General features: G+C 44.2%; 1 protein-coding gene across 6 annotated transcripts in view; it reads left to right on the forward strand.

Moving 5' to 3' along the window:
* Positions 1-21,815, forward strand: part of LOC143352935 (LIM domain only protein 3) — a 131,684-nt gene that overhangs the window by 75,219 nt on the left and 34,650 nt on the right. The window contains exon 1 of one of the 6 annotated variants that reach the window (XM_076785979.1): positions 10,994-11,323. The exons of 4 other annotated variants lie outside the window; for them this stretch is intronic. The gene's annotated coding sequence lies outside the window, so the exon portion shown is untranslated. Of the gene's footprint in view, positions 1-10,993; positions 11,324-12,127; positions 12,233-21,815 lie in introns of those variants that run through there. One more of the 6 variants, XM_076785982.1, reaches the window with a different exon arrangement.

Below are 21,815 nucleotides of genomic sequence, written 5' to 3' on the forward strand. Positions count from 1 at the left end.
CATTTTTATATCAAGTATAGACAGGAAAGTATTTATATTATAAACTTAAATATTTATTAGGGGGACCCATAAGTAATCAAGTATTTTGAAATCTAAAACAAACTTTGTAGTAAATTTTTATTTCTTAATTTATTATATAATCTCCATCATTATCACGGACAGTTTGCCATCTCTCCTGCAAATTTTCAGTTCCCCTCTTATAGAAATCCAGAGTTCGTCAAGCAAAATATGACTCAAGGTGCCTCCTAACATCTTCTACGACGCATAGTGGGCAATTTGGACAAAATCGTATTCGAAATCAAGGAACTTTCGATAGGAATGAGGTAGAGCGATGAAATCTTTTTTAAATGAAAGCTGCAACTTTGTAGAATATGGGAAAAATAGAGAGATTGTGGTACGAACGTTTTTTAGCTTCGAGAAAATTCGTTAAACGCGCACAAATTCAAGAAAATTTTAGTTTTTCCAATACCACGCGCGGAAAAACTTTTTTTTAACATGCTATACATCGTTTCCTATAGATTTTTTCACGCTGATTTCAAATCTGGTTTCAAAATTTGTCTACGACCTCAGGATTTTGCAAAAAATAAATTTTTGTGACAAAAACTAATGAAGTCATTTTTTCGTTGAAATGATTGGATGGTAATAATCTCTCTATTTTTCCCATATTTTACAAAAGTTGCAGCTTTCATTTAAAAAAGATTTCATCGCTCTACCTCATTCCTATCGAAAGTTCCTTGATTTTGAATCCGATTTTGTCCAAATTGGTACTGGGGATATTGATGAACTTCGCAAAATTAACATATGTCCATATGTAATTCCTTCGTTAAATTAATTCCATTTTGATTCCTGCTATATTAACCCTTAACGGTCCGGAAGTATTTCAAGTTTACTTCCCACCAGGTCCAAACAATTTCTCATACAATGAGAAACTGTGGACTCGACATTTTTATATCAAGTATGGGAAGGAAAATATTTGTACTATGAATTTAAGTATTTATTAGGGGGGGGGGGCATAAGTAATCAATTATTTTGAAATCTAAAACGAACTTTGTGGTGAATTGAACAAAATTTTTTATTTCTCAATTTATTATATAATCTCCATAATTATCAAGGACAGTTTGCCATCTCTCCTGCAAATTTTCAATCCCCCTCTTATAGAAATCCAGAGTTCGTCAAGCAAAATATGACTCAAGGTGCCTCCTTACATTTTCTACGACGTTGGTTGTCGCAAAATGTAGTACTGAGGATATTCATACACTCCGCAAAATTAACATATGTCCATATGTAATTTCTTCGTTAAATTAATTCCATTTTGATTCCTGCTATATTAACCCTTTGCACTCGGCGCTATTTTCAATCTAAAACTAAATTTTTCTTCCGTCTTGCAATGTTTTCATGTTATTCGCACGAAACCGATCCGATTTCTACATACAGTATTTAAATGTTTAGTAATCTATTGAATACAAATTTTGTAATGTAACAAATATTTTGTAATATTTTTTCTAATTTCTTTGAAATAATGCCACAATAATTTCTAGTGGTGCTTCAGAGTCACCACTCGAGTGCAAAGGGTTAACCCTTAACGGTCCGGAAGTATTTCAAGTTTACTTCCCACCAGGTCCAAGCAATTTGTCATACAAAGAGAAACTGTGGACTCGACATTTTTATATCAAGTATAGACGGGAAAATATTTATAGTATAAGTTTAAATATTTATTAGGGGGGAGGCATAAGTAATCAATTATTTTGAAATCTAAAACGAACTTTGCGGTGAATCCAACAAAATTTTGTATTTCTTAATTTATTATATAATCTCCATAATTATCAAGGACAGTTTGCCGCCTTTCCTGCAAATTTTCAATACATCTCCATAAACATCGCAAATTTTCTTTGTTGTTGCCGTTGCATTCAATCCCGCATGAAAATGAAAAAGTATGCGATGACGAATATGATGCTCGGAAGGTACGGCCGCCATTTTATTATCATAAAACAAAAATTATACTCTTTAGAATATTTTGACCACAGGCTGCTCTACCAAAAACGTGTTTCAACGATCGGTACAGAACCAAAGGCAAAACAAATTCTTTGCAAATAATTGATTGCTTATACCCCTAATAGGTACCTAGTATCCGAGGCGTCCGTTCAACGGCCGCGGGCCGCCGATCGATCGATTATACTTTCCCTCGATCCCGTCCCACCTTCCTTTTATCCTGTTGTTCGATTCAATAGCCGAAACACCGACCGGTTGTTTTTTCGAGTTCACGCTCGAAAAAATATTTGCCGGAGCAAAGGTACGATATTCCACGTGGTTGGCCGGCAACAGGGACGGCGGACTGCCACTGGGCCACGCACTCCACAAAAGCGGGAGAAAGAGACAGAGTGCCCGGTGTACAAATATTTTTCCGGCGGTGATGTAAACGAGTCGGCATTTTTGAGAAGGTCGACCGGTTCCGGAGTAAAAATACATACGCGGAGACTGTTAATAACGACGGGCGGACAGACGGCCGAGGCGACACTCTCCCCGATCGGATTAATCCCGGAAACAACGATCGCGATTCTGATTAACCGGTAATCAAGCGAACTGGCGGGAACGCGCGTTGAGCACGGCAGAACCGGAAGTTTGAGAAGAAAATTTTGTCACTGCGGATTTTTGTGAGAAATGCGAATGGTTTGTTCCATTGTAAGAAATATCATTGGTTCTTTAGTAGTTGGGATAAGATGAGTATTCAAATTTCAAATTTGGCCTACACATTTTTGGCAAAAAAATGGGTCATCAGTTATTATTAGACTGCGGATTTTATGAATTTATGACAAAAGTGGGTAAGCACAATTTAAAGCAGTGGGCGTATTAAATAGATTTAACCCTTTGCACTCGAGTGGTGACTCTGATGCACCACTAGAAATTGTTGTGGCATTATTTCAAAGAAATTACAAAAAATATTACAAAATATTTGTTACATTACAAAATTTCTATTTAATAGATTACAAAACATTTAATTATTATATGTGGTAATCGGATTAGTTTCGTATGAATAAAATGAAAATATTCCAAGACGGAAGAAAAATTTAGTTTTAGAATGAAAATAGCGCCGAGTGCAAAGGGTTAAAGTCACCAGCGTATTGGTTTCAGCTTAAGAAAATAATTGAAAGAATAGAGGAATTTTTATTTCTTGGCTTGCGATCAATGCAAATATTTTTTATTTTGCAGAAAGATCCGCAGTCTAGTTATTAAACCAAATTAACAAAACGGGAGATATGCTGTTTGCTGAAAAAATCTCTTCATTATTTAATATATTATATTAAATTGAAGAGAAAATAGAATGGAATAAAATGATGATTTTTTAGAAAGAAGCTCCAATATGCAGTTTTGACGCACGGCCATGAAAAAATCGAGTACAGACGGTAGAGTACTCGATATTTCCTCTAACATCCACAGCCACGGAATTCATCCAATTTCACAGGCCTCAATTAGTGTAGCTATCATGGTATCGAAAATAGTTTTGAAAATATTTCCGGTGCTCTATGATTGCTGTCTTGTAATTCTTTTATAATTACACGGCTTTGTAAAAAGAAAAAAAAAAAAAGAAACACAATCACGTAACCTTATATTTTTTTAATAAGTGAAATTTGAAATGCAATTCAGTAACGTTTCAATATATTTTTTACAATGCACAGAGTATGTATTTTTTATTATGTAAACAGCTCGGTTACAATCCGGTATTATCCTATTCTGTTCCACTGTGCAATTTACAGTATCATATAGCACTGTAATAATACAAATGTTACATATTACTAACACTGCCAAGGGGTGATGGAAAATGTTCAACGTGAATATTGACTCTTCCGACAAGGAGAATAACTTTTCATTCAGATAGTACTTATTTAGAACTAGATTCACGAGGTACTAAAAGTGACTATTTTACATTTCTTTACAAAAATAATAAGGAGACTACTCACATCACTAGCAATTTTTAAAAATAATATCTCCACCCCAAAAAATAGATTTGTCGAATAATTCATAAATACATCTAATGCCAGCAATCATAAGCCTGCAACACAAAAATGAAACAAATCACCCATTATACCAGACTAAACGATCTTAAAAACCACCTAAATGAAATTTTTAGGAAACAGGTATTTGACAAAATTAAAAGGAATTATATACAAAAATATCATAATGAATTTCCAAGTCCAGTATATCGTCAAATTCAAACTTCAATTTCTAGAATCAGAATTGGGCACTCAGAAATAACCCATTCATCTTTATTAAATAAGAAAGAAAATACGATCTGCGATATATGTAAAGTACCAATTAACATAAACCACATAATAATAGAATGCAAAAAATATGAGAATAAATGGAAAAATGCTAAGTTGCCTAGATCCTTACCCATTCTGTTAAGTTCTAAGGAGTATATCGCCGGTCTTGCCAAATATATCAAGGATACAAATATGTATAATATATTGTAAGAAAATGTACCGTGTTGCTAATGACCTTTGACGTTGAAGCAACATTAAACAATTAAATTATATATATACAGGGTGGCCCACATAACTCTGAACAGCTCAATATCTCGAAAACTATGCCATCGATTTTAAAGTTCTTAGTCTTAAATTGCATGAAACTGAAGGGCCTTTCTGACTACATAAACGTGAATCGTAATCTGCTATCGAAAGCTCTTGTGATAAAACCATGTGATATGGATGATACTTGTGCCGTTTCAAAATTCGTTGAATTGGTGAACGACTAAAATGTGATGTTTGTGCAAGTGTACGTTGACTAATATGAGGATTTAATATAATTGCAGCAAGAATACTGGCACTGTTATTTTCATTAGTGACAGCTTTAGGTTTATTGCGAGTTTTTTTACAAAATTCACCGTGCTCGCGAAGCCGCTTTTCTAAATTATGAAATGTTGCATGACATTTTTTGATCCCATAACGTTCAAAAAACATCACTGCTGCACGCCGATAATTTTTTTGGCATTCACCGAACGTTAATAACATATTCACTTCTGTGTCAAAAGTAGCCATAATCACAATGTTACTGCTTGAATAACAGCTCTAAACTGAAAACGTTTTCATAGATAAGTGAGTCAAACTCAAGAATTGTAAATATTATTGTTTGTGTTTCTTCACGAATAAGCAAAGGACTCAAGCGCGTATAATTCCATAACGCTATTTCCGAGCGCTTCGGGTACCCACAACTCGAAACTTCAAACTGTTATATCTCATCATGGAAGTATCTGACAAAAAAATGTTTCAGACAAAATTGACTTGTTTTTTCCGGTAGAATCTAAATATGTAACATTTTATAGGGGGTTCCATTTAAAATTACAAAGGTACCTCCCCTCCCCCGTTAAAGGGGCCCTTCAGTCCCATGCAATTTAAGACTAAGAACTTTAAAATCGATGGCATAGTTTTTTCGAGATATTGAGCTGTTCAGAGTTATGTGGGCCACCCTGTCTATAAATTACAAATATTAGATCCCGTCGTTCTGACGGATCCGGTGAACCTAGTGTTGAAAGAAATAAGTAGTTGTGACGAAATTCTTGTTCGATAAAAGGAAAATTGCACGACGGTGAATCGTTTGAAAAATAATAGCGGTTTCACCGGGGGTATTCGATATCGACCGAGTGTCCGGTAAGTATCGGCGATCGCCTATTTGCGTGCGCGGATCCCTCGGCGTATCGCCGGTGGATAGGATCGTCGAGGTGGACAGAAACTTGCCTCGGGACGAGGAAACGAGACGGTGAACGACGGATCGGGAAAAGAGGGTCTGGACCCGTTAGAAGGAGGAGGAGGATGAGGAGGAGGTTGGTCCGGCTACTCTCATCTACTCCCACCAAGTATCCGCCGTCTTTCTTCTTATCCATCGCAGTCGTCCTTTCCCGGTCCACTCTTGAGAATAACGTCTACCTCCCTTGATGGGCAGCGCCACTTGAGCGGCACTAACACACGGGCACAGCGCGTCGCGTCGCGTCGGCGAGCTACAGGCTCTCCACGTAGCTGTCCGGCCGATGTCCGATACATCAGGTCCATGCATAATAAATCCACGGAGCGCGAACACGCGCGCGGGCTTCAGCCGTATTGGACGCACACTCGAACCGGGACAGGAGTATGCACTTGTTCGAGAAACTTGGAAAACAGAGCCCGGGACGTCTCGTCACGCGTTCGTGTTTTGTACGTTTACTCGTCGAGAGGGATCGCCCCGGATATCAATATCGGAGGACGTTGTTCCCGTCGCGGGAAAACTTGCCCGGCGAATTTCCCCGAATTCTACGGCCGCTCCGATTCCGCGGCTTATTCCGATCGAACTCCTTCGCATTATTACGCAGAAATCCTCGGACACGTTATTCTCGCGCTACAGCCAAATTTATCGTGTTTTCGTCGTTCCGGAGAAGAATGAAAAATTGAACCGAAAAGGGTGATCCTCTGTGATGTTTAACACTAGGTTTACGGGACCCGTGAAAATGACGGGTTTTGATATTTTTCATTTGAAGATATTCAGATTGTAAGGATACATAGATGAGAAATTATTTAGCAAATTTATTTCTTTGGGTATATATTATTTTTAGAATATTGCGAAGAATGTGGGTAGCAAGTTTTTGTTATTTTGATGAAGTAGTGGAAAATAGTTACTTCTGGTGCTCCGTAAACCTAGTGTTAATGTACATATCCGCCATATTGGATTGGCCATTTCGTTCGAAAAAATTCGCAGTTCAGAATATATCCATTTTAATTCGGATTGAAGCGTGTTTTGAGGTTATGGCCACGATTGCCAGGATTTGTTCGAATTGTAACTACTGTACAAAGTAACTTACTTTAAAAATATTGCTAAAATTTTGGGTGGCACGTTCTTGTTAGTTTTATGAGGTGACGCAAAATATTCACTTTTAGTGCTCCGTAAACCTAGTGTTAAGAGGAATCCATAAAATGGAAGCAAAAATTCACGGCGGATATTTATTTAGAATGAAAATAGCCTGAATTTATTCCAAATAACAGGAGCCAGATAGTTATTTAATTTTTATTTTAACCCAATGCCGCCATATATGGCACTTCTATCTTTGAAGAGGAAACATGCATTCCTTTACAGTGTTCGAAATATTCTAAAAAATATAATTTTTGTTTTACAATAATAAAATGGCGGCCGTACCTTCTTCCGAGGATCATATTCGTCATCGCATACTTTTTCATTTTCATGCGGGATTTAATGTAACAACAAAGGAAATTTGTAATGTTTATGGAGATGTATTGAAAATTGATGTATTGAAAATTTGCAGGAAAGGCGGCAAAACTGTCCTTGATAATTATGGACATTATATAATAAATTGAGAAATAAAAAATCTTGTTCAATTCACTACAAAGTTTGTTTTAGATTTCAAAATAATTCATTACTTGTGGGTCCCCCTAATAAATATTTAAATTTATAAATATTTAATATTTTGCTTTCTATACTTGATATAAAAATGTCGAGTCCACGGTTTCTCTTCGTATGAAAAATTGCGCAGACTAGAAATTATTCAGTTCTATGTTTGTAGTCAACCTGACCCCTAACGGACCAATGCCGCCACATAAGCGGCATGGCACTATTACTTACTGGGTACAATGCCGCGTATATGGCGGCAAAAAAAAAAAAAAATAAAATAGAAATGTTCTATACTTGATATAAAAATGTTGAGTCCACAGTTTTCGTATGAAAAATAGCTTGGACCTGGTGGGAAGTAAGCTTGAAATACTTCCGGACGGTTAAGGGTTGATATAGCAGGAATCAAAATGGAATTAATTTAACGAAGAAATTACATATGGACAAATGGTAATTTTGCGGGGTGTATCAATATCCCCAGTACCACATTTAGCGACAACCAACGTCTCCCCGTATGAGCTGCCAATCCGTGCGCGTACCAATACATCTCGGCCGATTTTCGTGCCGGCGGCGAATGTAAACGAGACAAGGCGTTATTAAGCCTTAAATACTTCCGGACCGTTAAGGGTTAACAATCTTAACCAGTTAAAAATAACTCGTCAATGTCCTAAAATCATTTTAATCTTTCCTTTTTCGAATGTCACCAGATATCGACGGAACCTGACTTGCCGACGTTATTCTACGATTCCAACGGGAACATGCTGTTTTATTTCGGGGGGGGGGGGGATAAGTCGTACGGTCCACCCGGTATATTTTGAGCGTCCCTCCTGCGCCCGGGGCGGTTGACTGACAGCGAAATTCAATAAGTTGGCCGGCCCGATGAAACTTTCGGACGCTCATTCGGACCGGGGGGCAAAATAATCGCTGTAACGGGGCTCGTTAACGGAAACGGACATTGAATTGTGTTTTCGTTTCGGTGCCGCGCATCGCGGCAATTATAGCGAACGGGAACGGTCGATCGCGTGACTACGGTGAATTTAGGTTTTATCGAAGAAAAGCTCGATCGAATTTAGAAGTTGAAACCGTGCGAGCTCTTAATTAACGAACGCTAAATAAATCCGTTCGGGGCGAAGCTCGAATGGCTCGCGCCCTCCCCCTCCCGCTCCCTCTAGCCACCGAGCATCGGGGGGAGGAATGGGGTAGGTCGGTGGCAAGCGTGGAATTTATTTCGGCATCGACACGGAACGTTTCTTCGGGAGACAAGAGCTCGACTAGGTGCGCGCGCGCGAGTAGGCGAGCGGGTAGCCGACCCCGAGAGCCGTTTAGCTTAATACACGTAACGCTACTCTCCGGCTGCTTTTTCTCCCAAATACTCTACTTCCAACCGGTTCGAAGTAGTATAAGTCGTGGACAAAGTAGACGGCGTACAGAAAACCTCCATTAAACTCCCTAGAAGTGATTAGTACCCTCCCCATCTTCCCCGCTCTCCCTCTCTCCCGCCCTTCTTCTGTTCCCTCTGTCCCGTGCATTCTCTTCCCCCCTTTTCCCGATTCGCCTCGCCCTCCCCTACCCCTCAGCGCTTGATCTTAGATCCATTCAACATCGTAAAAGTTACATTCTAAATCGCCCAACGCATAATTTTCCAGAAACCTACCCCTCTAGAATCGGCGGCCCTCTTTCGACGGTTTAATGTGAAACTCATTTTCGGAAGACGATTCGGCCGAATTCTGGATCGGTGATCGTCGGTCCGGTCCGGGCCGACGGAAGGGAAAATAAATTCGACGCGGGCAGAGAACCGGTTGTGTTTATCGAGCGCGGACGAAACGCGGCCGATCGGCCCAATTTCATTTCGCCGGCGAGAATCAGAAGGAAGGGGAGGGCGCGAGGCCGAGCGTAGGAGCGTGAAAAAGGGTGGAAGCGGACTGTAAACCGTTGCGTCGAAATCCTGATCCGAAAAATAGACCGGCGCGTTTCCCGCGAACCGGAAACTTGGCGGACGTTAAATTTAGCCGCGCGGCGATCGCGGTTGACGGGTTGGTCGCCGGTGGGTGGTCGTGCGCGGGAGCGGCGGGGGTTGGTGGGGTAGAGGAGAACCGAGGGTTGATCGCGAAAGGTGTACCGGCGGATCCGTGGTAAGTGTTGCCGGGAGAGTGTCATTATAGCGGGATTAATCCACTCCTTTTCCCTGATTTAATCAGCGGCCGGCCATAAATCAGTTGGTAATTAAACGAGAGCATCGCCGATGCCCCGGGGCAGTAAACATAGCCTAATCCATTTCGTCGGGTCGTAGGTGTGGATGGCGTGTGGGAGTGGGGCAGCAGAAAAAAAAGGAAAGAAAAGGTCGTAGCCTTTCTAATTTAATCTGGCGAATGATTCCGTGATTCTCGAAGCTGGCGGCAACCCTTTCATTACTTACGTCCCCACCCTGAGGCGGGCTGGCGAGGCAGGGCACCCTCGCCGCTCTTGCCACGGTGGCCCCCGAACGGCCCGTTCGCCTCCTTCGCCCCGCGACACCCTCCCCCCCCCCCCCGCGAAGAACCGGCGCAGAACACTAAATCAGCGACCAGTGTAATTTTTGTAATGGGAGGTGTGGCCTGGTAGGGGTGGTAGGACGCGTCTCCCAGCCGGGAGAAACCGGACATATAGTAGGGATGCCAACACCCCCCCGCGTTCGCCTCGCGCGTCCTCCCGGAATGGTAGGGCTCGCAGGGGTGATTTTAGGGGTGGAATGCTACGATGCGAGCACGCCGCTTCGGTGGTTAATCCTCCGTCGCTATGTCTCGGCTCGAGTTGCGATCCGCAGCCTCGCTTTTCCTTCACCCTTCCTTTCTCACTTTTTCTCGTTCCCTTGCTCTTCAATCCCCTACTGCGCGCGCGCGCGTGCTCGCGCGTTCTCCTATCCAACAGGAAGCAACATCCCATTCTTGGCTTTTTCCCGAAAGAGGACGGTAATTAAAAATATTTCTCTGCCACGCGACGCGGTGCTCCCGCGTTCATTAAATCGTGCAATCAACGTTCGATCCCCCCTCCCTCCTCGATTTGTATTAGACTTTAATTAACTCCGTGGCGGGCGGGCGGGCGCGCGCGCAAATGGAAATATCGAGGTGTCCTATCCAACTTCCGCGGCGCAACCTCCTTTTCATTGTGCTCGTCTTCGCGTGCACCGCGGCACGGGGTTGCATCGACCCCTTGTTTGTTTTCGTTCGATCGAGACCGCCTTCGCCTCGGATCGATGAAACGCACCGCACCGGCCATCGCGCTCCGCCGTAAATTAATCGCGCGTCCTCTGAAATCGTTTCGACGCGCGTCGCGGCGGAATCACGCTCGCAGTTGCATCGGTGGAAGCGCCGACAACGAGCAGAGCGCGTGCGGGTTCGACGGCGGGTGTAAATACGGGTTTCGGGCCGGTGCGAGTTCCTCGAGGTCGGACGTTAGGGTACGATGACGGGCCGGGGGGAGGGGGAATAGCAATCGCCTGAGAGAAGGGAGGACGGATCGGCGGCGCAGGGGCAGCGACACCTTCGCGGTGGTGGGGGCGGAGGCTCGGTGGTGGGGAGAGGCTGGAGGGGCGACTCGGCCGAGTGGTGGGGATTTATTACTCTCGGTGGCGTGCCGCGGTCGCACGCGGTACTCGGCAGTTTACAACCGACCGCCGGTCTGGTGGTTTCGGGATCCTCTCTCTCGTTGATCGTACGCTCGTAGATTGCCTCGCGGACTACGAAACGGCCGATGTCTTCAGGTTTGGTGTAACAATTGCTCCCGTGGCCTAGGTCGCAAACGATTGACGGTATAGTTGGAGTCTTGATTCCACGAAAATCTGTTAAGCAGTCGACACGGTTGTCACGCGCAGTGAACATTGTTCTTGTGGTGCAGTGATACGTGACAGCAGTCGTCCACGGCGTGTTGCTGGCCACAGGGCTGTTTCGCGGAAGTCGCCTAACGTTTCGCAGGTTCTCAGGTAAAGGTCAGATATTATTATATGCGTCGCGGTACGTGACGAGAACGATTCGGTTTAGCGGTCGAGCGGCAGTAGTGCCCGTCACGTTTGCCAGATTAATTTTGCGAAACGTGATAGACGTATTGCATCTGTGACGCGGCGCAATTCGAGGTCCGGGGATGATCGCTTTAATTGGAGAAAATCGACGTGGCGCTTGGCCGGATGATAATGGAAGAATTCGTAATGCGACGTGTAATTGAAATTTCACCGATTCGACCGCGCGCGCCGCCGGTCCCTAGCCGAACGAACGCAATCACATGTTCAATTTAACGGGGAGCTTTCGCGAAAAACCGCTTTCACCCTCGCCGGTGCGCTGACAGCACCGCGCGAGCGCTCTTTGCTTTCACGTTCCCGCTCAATCTGCGCGTCACCCCGTGAAATAATTATAAAATTCCGTCCGATCATTTCGAATCGCGGCTAATTGTCCACGCGTTTACCAATGGGACGAACAATCGCCGAACTCTTATAGAGCAGACCAGCTTCTTTCTTGGTCTAATTTTTCTTCTTTCTTTTTTTATTTGGTTCTCACCTACCGTCCTTGTCAGCAGTAGCTGACGCGATCGTATGGTTGCCGTTAGCGATACGGATTCCGTAGAAGCGAACTTAATCTGCATCCCGTAAAATGCTGTTACGCTGCTCTTCCGTTGTCTTTCGCGCGACGACGCGACGCGCCGCGCCGCGCCGCGCCGACTGCGTTGCCTCGGCTCCGGGCGGGAATTTTTAATTAACCATTGAAATTCGAGCATCGTGCCCGTAACGCGTATCGTATTGCTGTCGTTAATAATCACCGGCACCGTGTCCGTTTTAATCGGCTCGGACAGCGGGGCCAACGGTGTCACTTGCGAACGAGGCCGTCACGGACCTGTAAAAGTTCGTAACAAATTCGGGTAATTTGTATTTAGAAATTCGGTCGACCAACATTTTCACGACGGTTACTCCTTTATTCGTTTATTCAATGACGTCTTTATTCGGTTTTTTAACGTCTCTTTACGGTGATTGCAATTTTCACGAACGTTGGTTGTCATCACTCGGTGCTTGATTCTGAGAACATGACAATTACTCTTTACTCCGTTTCTGAATTTTTATTCGTTTTCTTTTTAATGTCTCTTTACAGTGATTACTCTTTACTCCGTTTCTGCATTTTTATTCGTTTTGTTTTTAATGTCTCTTTACAGTGATTGCAATTTTCTTGGAGCTTGGTATCGTCATTCAGTGCTTAATTCTAAGAATATTTTCATGACAATTATTCTTTGCTCTGTTTCTGCATTTTTATTCGTTTTATTTTTAATGTCTTTTTAGAGTGATTGCAATTTTCACGAACATTGGTATCGTCATTCAATGCTTAATTCTAAGAATATTTTCGTGACAATTATTCTTTGCTCCGTTTCTGCATTTTTATTCGTTTTATTTTTAATGTCTCTACAGTGATTGCAATTTTCTCGAACGTTGGTATCGTCATTCAGTGCTTAATTCTAAGAACATGACAATCACTCTTTACTCCGTTTCTGCTTTTTTATTCGCTTTCTTTTTAATGTCTCTTTAGAGTGATTGCAATTTTCGCAAACATTGGTATTGTCATTCAATGCTTAATTCTAAGAATATTTTCGTGACAATTATTCTTTGCTCCGTTTCTGCATTTTTATTCGTTTTATTTTTAATGTCTCTTTACAGTGATTGCAATTTTCGTTGAACGTTGGTATCGTCATTCACTGCTTAATTCTAAGAATATTTTCATGACAATTATTCTTTGCTCTGTTTCTGCATTTTTATTCGTTTTATTTTTAATGTCTCCTTAGAGTGATTGCAATTTTCTTGGAGCTTGGTATCGTCATTCAGTGCTTAATTCTAAGAATATTTTCATGACAATTATTCTTTGCTCCGTTTCTGCATTTTTATTCGTCTTCTTTTTAACTTCTCTTTACAGTGAATGCAATTTTCTCGTACTTTGGGGTCATCATTCAGTGCTTAATTCTAAGAACATGACAATTACTCTTTACTCCGTTTCTGCATTTTATTTCCTCTTTTTTAAACATCTCTTCCCAGTGATTGCAATTTCCTCGAAGGTCAGTGTCACCGTTCAGCGTTTAATACTACGAACAATCTTGAAAGCGATATATCAAGGCGTGCATATTTATTTTTCGCAAGGGTAACGCAGGTCCAAGAAGCGAGCACCGGTCGCGAAAGTTAATGCGTTAAGTGAATTGCATGGAATATTCAGATCCTTTGAATCCTTCCGTACACAGTTTATAAGTATACAGCGCGGATGTTTATGCAAATAGAAATTAGCATAAGCCAATTTGCAGGAGCCAGAGTCAACCAGAACTTTGTTTGTTCGATCCGGTATTCCATCAGGTTCGAAGTAAAAATAAAAATCGACCGTTCGAAAGTACGCGGGAATAAATTACGATCGGCCTGTACGAACGGTGTCACCGAACCGCATTTTCGGAGTAGAACCTTACTCGCAGAATTTCCCGGAGAGACTGTCACACTTCGAAAACATTTAGGGTACAAGATCCGTCGGTTGTTCGGCAGTACAATTATCGACATTCAGTATCTTAGTATCTGGCTCTGGCCTTTCTCCTCGCGCATTCATTATGATTTATCGCGACCGGATATCGAGGGGTGTTCATTGACCGCGTCCCATCAGGCCAGTGACGCAAGAGACTATCTGCTCGTTCGAATTTCAATAATTGCCGGTAGTTTTCGTAGCGGCGGTCTCGTTAGGCGGCCGCTCGAACGGAGTGACTTAATTATTTCGTTTGAAGTCCGCGCCATGGGGTTTTGACCTCTCTCTTTCTCTCTCTCTCTCTCACACTCTCTCTCGCTCGCTCGGTGTGTAGGCACGCCGTTCGCGCGCAAGTAAATTGAGAAAACTGGAGCGAGGGAGAGACGACGTCCGGAGCGGGGCAAACGTTTATTTTACGCCGACAAATTGGTGCGGCTAATTAGCTCCGGCTAAAAGCAGAAGTATGACCGTGACGCGGAGTGGCGCGTTGTGTCGCGCCACCGATGTTTCCACCGCCCACCGTTTTACAGTCGCCCGGGTAGGAGCGATTTAGGCCAATTGTCGTCTTTCGGTGGCTGTGCTGCGGCACGCTCCTTCGTCCTCCCCTCCCCTCCCCTCCCCTCCCCTCCGGCCCTATGGAAAATTGAATAGAGCCTACGCTGCGCGTTCCCGTTTGCGAAACAAGATAATGAAGCCATTCACGTTCGCCCGATCTTTTTCACGCGTCGTTTCGCGAATTCCCTTGTAGCCACAAGATACCACGGTTTGCCTTTGTTCCGAGCGTCTCGAACCCTCTCAACTGGCTGTGTCCCGGAACCGAAAAAATTCGCATAAACTGGGAAAAACCCTACCAGCCTGTGACGCGGACCTTTACTCCCTTCAGAGTTGTCCGTTTCGTAGGTGTCCGTGACGGGACGATACGTTCCGGGTATCTGTCGGCAGCGGTCAGGAAATTATAGGGGAACGCAGAGCGGCGGTGATATAATTTAATAATACGCGGGCGCGGGCGCGTAATGTCTTTCGACACGCGTCAGCGATAATTCCGGGGCGAATGTCCAATAAAAAGCCACTTTGCCCGATCGAAATATCAAATGTAATCCTCTTAAGAGTCGGGTGCACCCGGTCGAACGTGTATCTCCGGGACTGACCATCTCACGCTATCCTTTTTTCGTTCTCTCTCTCTCTCTCTCTCTCTCTCTCTCTTTCTCTCCTCTCCTCGCGTCCTGCCACCCCGTTTCTCCTTTTCTCGCACTGCGTCCCTCCCTGCCCCCACCCCCCTCTCGGTCTATCTCCATCCTCGTTCGGTTCACCCGCGAGCTTCTAAGTTAACTTCTGACCCCTCGTCGTTCTCCGCGCCTCCCTTTCCCATCCAGAGGCGTTGCTTTTACGGCGATTGAAGCTTCCCGCGGGTCCTTGGGCACTCCGCCAGGTGGCAGTGCCCTTCTCGCGTCCTTCTGGGCGTCGGCCCCCAATATTCCTTGTTTAAAAGATTTTTCTTTTTTTTTTTCCATCACCTCCTGCCGAAAAATCCGACGACTTCTCTCCCTTTCCGCGTTCGTTCCCGACGTGCATCGCGAGGCCACAAATTTTCCACCCTCCATCTCTCTCTCTCTCTCTCTCTCTCTCTGGCCGTTCTAATTTTTCGCGTGCCGCCCTCGGGCCGCCGCCGAATGGGCGGGCCGCGATCGCACGCGAACGCGAATATAATTAACTCGAACTTTAATTCGTTTCCGTCGGCGTTTGTGGTTTGATAATGCGATCGAAGGGAGCGCGGATTTCGAGACCGATTTATCGCGGCCCTCGATCCTCCGCGAGGATCTTTCGCCGGGGATCGAAGGAACGAACGATTATATCGACGGGCCGATGCCGATGATTAAAGAACCATTTGCAGTTGCGCGGGATGACGAGCGATGTTGAATAATTAACCGGCCACCGAGTAAAATCGATTCATTAATTAATAAAGCGGCTACGCTCGCTCTACTAATAACGCCGCTCCACAATTGAATAGAGATCGCGTTCATTAACGGTCCGTGTACTATTAGCGGCGGTTGCGGTATATTATGCCCTCGAACCCGAATCAACCGAACCGAATGATCGGGTTCTCGCAGTCCGATAAACAATTTTTCCGCTGGTGGCCACTCTACCACCGCCAACCCCCCACCACCACTCGGCGCTTTTCTCCCGAAAACCCCTCCGATAACTCGGGAACGATCTTCGGCCGTGGCAGCCACGGATACGAGTTTCCGCGGCCCTAAACCCCGCGGAACAATAACGGCTCCGTTTCGTGTCACGGGACTAAAAAGACTTTGTTCCCATTGTTAACCGGTTCGGCGATCCCCGACGCGACGCGACGCGCGACCGGCTATCGGCGTCGCGGGGTCGCCGCTACTCCGTGACGCGAATTTTCCTTCCCGCTTCCGGCCCGACGAGAGAGAACGGACCGGAAGAAGAGGAAAATTTTCCTGGCTCGCCTACTCGCTCGCTCGCTTGCTCGCTTGCTCGCTCGCCCCGGCTATTGGCTAGGATATCTTTCGATTATCAAGACCATCCGTAGCTACCGCCTTAGCCGGCCGGGCGCCGTTGTCTTCTCGGCTCTTTCAATTAATGTTTTGATTGATTTCGGACCCTCGCCCGGAGGCCGAGCCCTCCCCTTCCGGCTCGCTCGTTTGCCAACCCACCTTCGATCTCCTATACCGGCGCGGTTCTTAGTTCTGCAATCCGAGGTTGTACTCGCGCCATCGATCTTCTTACTTATCTTTCGCAGTTCTATTGCCTCGTTTATTGCCCGGTTTTCGACCGACGTACTCGATTGTCTTCGAGATACTCTTTTTTCTCTTTCTTTTTACTGTACACACAACGCCGCCGTCGACGCCTTTTCGCCGTTCTTCGCGAAACGTGTACGAAAAGCGTCAGCGTTAATCAGCTTTGTAAATACGCTGATTTTATGGACGCAATTGCTTTTTCCCCGCCCCGTTTTATCCGAGTTTATACAGGCCGATTAAAAGTTTTGTTATCGACAGTAAATGGGAGGAACGATCTCTTGCGCGTTTATGGTCGCTGCTGTGTTCAAAAGTTGCAGCGCGCACGACATTGAGATAGTTGGGTCATTCGTTTGTCGCATGGACGACGTTTTTTCTAAATTGGTTGAAGAAATTGGTAGAAATGCCTGGAATTGCTGGAATTGCTGGATGATAAATGCTTGGACAAGGAAATTTGTTACACCGTTCTCCGTAAATTAATTTTTATGGTTTCTGTAATTGTAAAATGTAAAACCGGTCGTTTTGACCGTGGTACGTTTAGCGTTAAATTTCAGCTTCTCGCTGTCGATCACCAAATCGCTTCGAGTTCGTAGGATCCTTTCACACAGATCTACAAAATGTATTTATTAAATTTTCGATGTGAGCCCATATGAAAAAGTTTTCAAAATTGTCTTATTTATTTTCACATGTAATTCCGACCAATTGCAATTTCTCCACAATTTTTTTTTCACAATCATGTACTAAACTAATTGTTCTAACTTTTCCAAAAACTCCGTATGGTCCAATATTAAAAAAGTAAGGTGGAGCGAGGTAAAACCGACTCAGAAATAGTAAAGTTTACTTTAACACTAGATTTACGGGACCCGTCAAAATGACGGATTCTAATATTATTAAATTGCGAATATTGAGATTGTGAAAATGCATCCATGAGCAATTACTTAACACATTTATTTCTTTGGGTACATATTATTAAAAAAAATGGCTACAAACTTTGATCGATACATTCATGTTATTTTTATAAAGTAATGTAAAATAGTCATTTTTAGTGCTCCGTAAACCTAGTATTAAACTGATGTATTTTCTATCTATTCCGCTAAAACCTATGGTTTACTCTTTAAGTTGCATTAATTTGGATTAAAAATATCTTCTGAAACTTATCATTTTCTTAATAAATTAAAAACAGTGCTGCTGCGGCGGACTTCCCCGGAACCGGGGCAAAACTGCACCAACCTGTTTAAAAATTATCGAATCTTATTTCCTTATATTATGGGGCAAAATCGGAATTATTATTAGTAATAAAATAACATAAAAATAAAAATTCAAATTCTTCTTCAATCATCGTCAAGACATCTCTCACATTCATATTGTCTTTTTTATCCTTTGTTGCAATTTCCACAAACCCAGTTCATGCAATTGTGATTCCTACCTTACAGTTGGTACAATGCAACGTATATTCGAATAAATAAGGGCCTAGTGCGGATTTACCCCACTGCACCTTAATCGTCTTTTGAACAGTGTCCAAATATTAATAATCGTCACTGTACATATTTATTAGACTCTCTTCAGGATCACCGTCGCGAGCATGACTCGATATTGCGGGGCAAGGGGTTCAAGACAGAAACGCACCTAAATCTCCGGGAAAAGTTTGGCGAAGACGGCGCGGCGTCGCTGCCGCCCCTAAGCTCGCTGAATCAAAGGCGCCCGCGATTTAAAGTCATCGGTGGGAGGACGGTGTAACCGATAGCCGGCAGCTTTCTTCCCGGATTAACCGTGACTTCCGTTTCCGATGTGTACGTGCTGTATCCACGGGAAGAATGGGAACCCCCGCGGAGGGTGTTTGGCAACGCACGAGGAGGCGGCGCGGCGGCGAGTGTCGTAGACGGCGGGCGTCGCCGTCGACGATCCCCGTTGCTCGGTAGACGGTTGCTCGAATCGGTGTTATACCGGTGGCTGTTTTATTGCGAGATTTGCGGCGTGGCCTCTCCGTGTAACAAGACTTACTGAGATCTTAATAGAATCTGAGGCCACCCCCTCTCAGCAAGTCCCGTAGCACACGGGCTAACGCCGTCTTCGACTACAGAGCACAGTAGCCGTTCGTTTCCTGACTCTCTTTCTCTCTCTCTCTCTTTCTCTCTCTCTCTCTCTCTCTCTTTCTCTCTCTCTCTCTCTCTCTATTTCTCTACCCCTCGACCACGTTCTTTCGAGCTTCCTTTTTCCGGCCAACCATTTCCTCTGTCCCTCTTTCCCTTGCCCGGCGTTCACTTCCACTCGGGAGAGGAACGGGATGGGTAGGGGGTAGGGAGTTGACCCCGGCGCTGCATCCCTCTATCAGGAAAAGGGGTGCTTATTCTAAGCGTATATAAGAGGGGCAGGAGAATGCCCGGGGTGTGGGCTGAAGGGTGATTTATGAATATTGCCTACCGAGAAAAGTGTATCGCGCCGCCGCGCGTCGATTTCAACCTCGACGCCGAGGACTTTGAAGCCGGCCCCGCGCCGGGCGAACTTTCTTTTATAACATTCTTGTCGTTCCGATTAGCGGGATAGTAGGCGGAATGGAAAAAGGGGTTCGCTAACGCCGCACCCGTTGCCGGATCGAAACCGACCCGGGTTGCGAGCTTTCTGCCGGGTCCGATGGATTCGTGTCAACGTCACGAATTTGCGGTGCACGTTGCTCGAACGGGAGATAATTGAAGAAGCGGCTCGATTTTAGTCGCAACCCCTCTCTTCTTCTCTATTCTGTTTAGCACTAGGTTTACGGAGCATTGAAAGTGAGTGTTTTACATTACTTTATAAAAATAAGAAGAATGTGTCTATGCAAGTTTGAAATAATATATACCTAAGGAAAGAAGTTTGGTGAGTAATTCCGCGTAGATGGATCTTCGCAATCTCAATAATCGTAAATGAAAAATATTAGAACACGTCATTTTGACGGGTCTCGTGAACCTAGTGTTAAAATTGTGATAGCGTTTGAACACTTAAAGCAACGTAACAGTTGCACTTTACAAGAGGTTCGAAGGAATTTGATACGAAGAGCAGAATTATGTCTACAACAACGTGGACGGCGCTTCTAGCAATTTATGAATTAAACGAATTCCTCTCAGGTGATTCTAACATTGTAACCTTCGATTTATTCGATGTATACAAACCTCGAAAACCTTTGCGACAAAAAGGTTGAGGTAACTCGGAATAAGAGTGCACGCGCACTAGACAAATTTTCTCGAAAACAAAGCCTTGTATCAAAAAATTTTATCGTATATTTTCGACTCAGTTTTTCATGTAGAATCATCCGCTGCTCGGTTGTACCGCCAGTTACGGGACACCCTGTATAATAAATTAACCGCTTAAGGCACAGTTTTTTTTTTTAAAAACCGGCCAAAAAAAAATCAATTTTTGATATACTGCGCTTTTGTTCCAAGGAAAAAGGCTATATTGTATTCTTGAATAAATAAGTGTTACAGCTTACAATCCCATGTAAATGATAAATATCAATAGAACGATTTTTTTTTTCTTTGCTTTCACATTGTTATTTTCAATTCTCGATTATATTCGAGCGTGAAAAATTATAGCGGCATAAAATACAACGACGCTCGAATAATCTCGAGTGTGCACAGTTTGGCCTGCTTAGCGCGCTCGAATTAACTCGGGCGTACAAGCAATAAAAACTCGAATTTACTACAAAGTTTGTTTTAGATTTCAAAATAATTGATTACTTACGGGTTCCCCTGATACAAGCATGCTCGAACGATGGACACGCGGACGTCCACAATAATACTCGATCGGCGAGGTTACGCAGACGCCTCGCTTACGACAACCGCGCCATACTTCGCCGGGTACGACGTAATTAATTTCACGTTTTATCGTCGCATCGGTGATTAATTACCGCGGTGTCGGAGCGGAATGAACGGTCCTGCGGGCGACAATGGAGAAGGCTTGTTAATAAATATGCGCCGCGTGCGCGCGTGTCGCGTATCTTGGCCCGCGTGCCGCGATAATGGCGATCGCGAAATTCGAGACACGCGTTTTCCGTGTCATCCGGGCCCGTCCCGAGCCGAATATTCCAGCCGGGGTGTTTTGCAGGGCAAATATTTTCGTCGGCTCCGTACGGCAAACATGGCGCTCTCCGCAATCATTGCGAGGGCTCGTATCGAATAAATCCGCGTTCGATATTAATAAACGTCCCGGGCGTCTGGAAAGGGGGACGGAAGAGGTACCCGGTTCAATCCGTTAGCAGGAATACTGTGGAAATCGGATCTGGAGTGCCCTCACGATCCCACTTCGATTACCACGGTCCTTTAATTCCTGTCTTCGGATCTCTCTCGACGAGAGAAGAACCCCGCGGAAAGAAACTGTGGCTATTAGCGATTAAACGACGGGGGCAATTAACAAGGCACGGAGCGAAGAGTGGCGTCGACGTTGAAAGAAAGAAAAAAAGAAAAAAATTCTGGTTTTCATTTCATCTTTTAGTTTTGGATTTATATCGTTTCGCCGTCACCCTACGCCGGACCCCTCGAGAGCGGACCGGAGAAGATCGCACACGTGGAAACGCGCACGAAGAAGAATGGGGGAGGAGACCCGTTCGCTGTTGGTGATCGGTTGGCAGAAGCAATTTTATATTTTATTCCCCTATTTAAATTTATCATTTCAGATATCGTAGGAACAAAAATAAGTTTAAATTGAATTCTGTTCTCCCCTATCCGCGACGGCGACATCTACCTGCATCCCACCCACCATCTATCCCCGTATTCTTCGTACCATCGAACAATTCTATTTCGCTTTTCCACCATCCGCAACACTGTCATCTCGATACGTCGTCGTCGTCTTCGTCTTCGTCGTCGTCGTTGTCGTCGTCGTCGTCGTTATTGTACTCGTTCCTGGGAACACTTTAATGGGGCCAACATCAAACGGGAACTTGTTTCACCGATGCACAACCCGCTCGTTGACAAGCCTGCCGAAGGTTTAGAGAACTAGAACACAGAGAACCTTAGAAAAGTGTAATAAAATCGACTTCTAACGACTAGCCGAAGGGAATCCACAATTCTGTAAAAATATTGACATAAAGCAGTCTGCGAGGTTCAAAATCGTGACCTTTAACCAGTTAACTGTGTTTGACGTGTATACTCGTCATGAAGAAATGGCAATATTTTGTGTCACGACGAGTATACTCGTCACGAAGAAAGGGCGATATTTT

Source organism: Halictus rubicundus, chromosome 3 (genome assembly GCF_050948215.1).
Source record: "Halictus rubicundus isolate RS-2024b chromosome 3, iyHalRubi1_principal, whole genome shotgun sequence".
In the NCBI taxonomy this organism is placed as follows: Eukaryota; Metazoa; Arthropoda; class Insecta; order Hymenoptera; family Halictidae; genus Halictus; species Halictus rubicundus.